We start from the raw sequence: 2,962 nt of genomic DNA, 5'->3' as shown, positions 1-2,962 counted from the left end.
TTTTTTTTTTTTTTTTTTTTTTTTGCTTAATATACCATAAACCTTTTCTGTTTTAGAGTCACAGCCTACTTTTGAAAAATTTGTGTACATAAGAGTATCATAATAAGAGTGGTGCTTTAGTTATACTAATCTGAAAGGTAGAATTTTGCTTGAACTGGATTCATTCGCAGAGACTGGAAGGAGACTGTTTAGGACAGGAGTCCCCAACCTCCAGGGGCTTCCCTGGTGGCTCAGCAGTAAAGAATTTGCCTGCCAATGCAGGAGACACAGGTTCAATCCCTGGGTCGGAAAGTTCCCCGGAGGAGGAAATGAAAACCTACTCCAGTATTCTTGCCTGGAAAATCCCATGGACAGAGGAGGAGCGTAGTGGGCTGCAGTCCATGGGGTCACAAAGAGTTGCACACAACTTAGCAACTAAAACAACAGCAACCCCAACCAGTACCTCCTGTCATTAGGTTAGAAATAAAGTGCACAGTAAATGTAACGTGCTTGAACCATTCTGAAACCATCTCTCCTCCGCTGAACCAGTCCCTGAATTTTCTTCCACTGAACCAGTCCCTGGTGCCAGAAAGGTTGGGAACCACTGGTTAGGATATAAGGACAATATTGCAGGTGAGAAATATTGAGGTGTGTGGCAGTTTGCATTGGAAGGGCAGAAAGGAATTTGAGAGAGTTTGGGAAGATCGAATAGATAAGCCTTTCCAAGAGGCTGAAGGAGCAGGAATGACTGGGGTAATGGGGTATTATTAACTGAAAAGAAACTTAAAGTTAGAATGCAGTCATCAGGGGAAAACAATGAATTAGTAAATAGAATTCTGTAACACTCCAAATGCTTGAAGTTGGGATGATCATCCCCATCCATTTCTGGTGATGGTATGCTTTCTGTGTACACTCACTCTGTTTCCCTTTGAAAATTAAGGCATCTTATAAAAGCAAAATAATAGCCAGTGACTTTATTTTGTATATTTTAAGATGCATATTTTCCTACACTTAAATAGGAAAAAAGTAGAAAATCAAGTGCTTCAAGAGATCATTAAAAACAAAACTGATCTTGGCATGCTCTCTTGTCTCATGCCCCCATGGCCATTCATCAGAGGTGTCTGTAGAATGAACAACACTTGCCTCCTGTAGGGAAGAGGTAATTATCTCCTATCAACTAGAACCTCATTCAATGAACTATAAACAGCTGGTGGTGCAGAACTCTCATCCTCATTTAAAATGGAAATAACTATGGTTTCTGAGTTTCTTCCATTTCCACATATTCATTAAGTTTTCACCCCACGAAAGTTATATTTAAACTATGATTTGGCCATACTTTAGCTCTCCTCACTGTAACCAGTACCTACCACTTGCTCTAGTTTCTTTTTTCCTCTTGGTTTTTAAGTGGCCAAGTGCTCTCACCAGTAGCATGAAGTCCATCTTCAGTGTGCTGTTTTCAGTGGTTCTGTTTTAGAGAATTTCACTTGTAAATCACTTATAGCAAAACATCATTTCACATGGACCTAACTTTGAATAGGTATTCAAATATTACCTATTTAAAAAATCCTTGCTTTTTTGCTTTTCTTTTGTTTTTTTCTATTGGAAAAGAAAATGTGATTTTTTTTTAAATATTCAAGGAGATGGGGAAAATCTCAATAGGAAAAAATGTATTTTAGAAAAAAATATTTTTCTTTAATTATTTAATGTATTTATGATCATTTTTTTTCCATTTTTAAAGAACTGTATTTTTAACATATTATTTTTTAGAGCTTAAAGTTGCCAGTCACTCAGTCTTCAGCTTCTTTGGATATAGGTGAATAAGCATCCTCTCTCCCATTCCAACAAAATTAAAGATATGTATTTGTAAGGAAGACTTAACCAGTGGCTCAGCAGCAAAGAATCCGCCTGCAATGTAGGAGATGCCAGTTTCATCCCTTGGTTGGGGAGATCCCCTGAAGAAGGAAATGGCAACCCATTCCAGTATTCTTGCCTAGGAAATCCCATGGACAGAAGAGTCCAGCAGGCTACAGTCCATGAGGTCGTAAAAGAGCTAGACATGACTGAGAGACTAAACAAGAACAGTAAATCATAAGGAATCCTTTCTCTGACTTGGATTTTTATTCCTTTTAAAAAAGAATGATTTGGGGACTTCCCTGGTGGTCCAGCGCCTAAGACTCTATGCTCCAATGCAGTGAAGGGGGCGGGCCGGGTTCAATCCTTGGTCAGGGAACTAGGTCACACATGCTGCAACTAAGACCCAGTGCAGCCAAATATAAATAAATACATCATGATTTATCCCTGGTTTAACTTAATGGATTAGAGAATTAATCAGAATAGTTGAGCTATTTATACAGATGTTTTAGAGTGATTGCATTTTTTCCCATTACATCTTTTCTTGGTATTCAAATCTATTGGTGTTTCCATATTACTTTTAAGCCTTTTATTACTGTTAAAAGGCTATTTAAGCAACTTAGATTCTGAAAGACTTCAACAGGGCTTAGAAAATGAAAAGTATACTAGGAAATAAAGCTAAAAAGGGGGATAAAGGACAAAGTCTTTGACTTTTGGTTCAGTTCAATTCAGTCACTCAGTTGTGTTCAACTCTGCAACCCTGTGAACCACAGGACGCCAGGCCTCCCTGTCTATCACCAACTCCCGGAGTTTACCCAAACCCATGTCCATTGAGTTGGTGATGCCATCCAACCATCTCATCCTTTGTCGTCCCCTTCTCCTGCCCTCCATCTTTCTCAGCATCAGGGTCTTTTTGGTACCTATATTCAAAATAAAAACAAGCACTTCATATAACTTATAGATGGAGATTTTAGAAGGCTTTCCTTCTTTAGCCCATCAGATCAGATCAGATCAGTCGCTCAGTCATGTCTGACTCTTTGCGACCCCATGAATCGCAGCACGCCAGGCCTCCCTGTCCATCACCAACTCCCGGAGTTCACTCAGACTCATGTCCATCGAGTCAGTGATGCCA

General features: G+C 39.3%; 1 protein-coding gene across 13 annotated transcripts in view; it reads left to right on the top strand.

Moving 5' to 3' along the window:
- FUT8 (fucosyltransferase 8 (alpha (1,6) fucosyltransferase)) overlaps positions 1–2,962 on the top strand; it is a 334,040-nt gene that overhangs the window by 232,366 nt on the left and 98,712 nt on the right. The window lies entirely within an intron of this gene.

The sequence above is a fragment of the Bison bison genome, unplaced genomic scaffold (genome assembly GCF_000754665.1).
Source record: "Bison bison bison isolate TAMUID 2011002044 unplaced genomic scaffold, Bison_UMD1.0 scf7180017864239, whole genome shotgun sequence".
NCBI classification, from domain to species: domain Eukaryota; kingdom Metazoa; phylum Chordata; class Mammalia; order Artiodactyla; family Bovidae; genus Bison; species Bison bison.
This window is presented reverse-complemented; position numbering and strand designations above follow the sequence as displayed.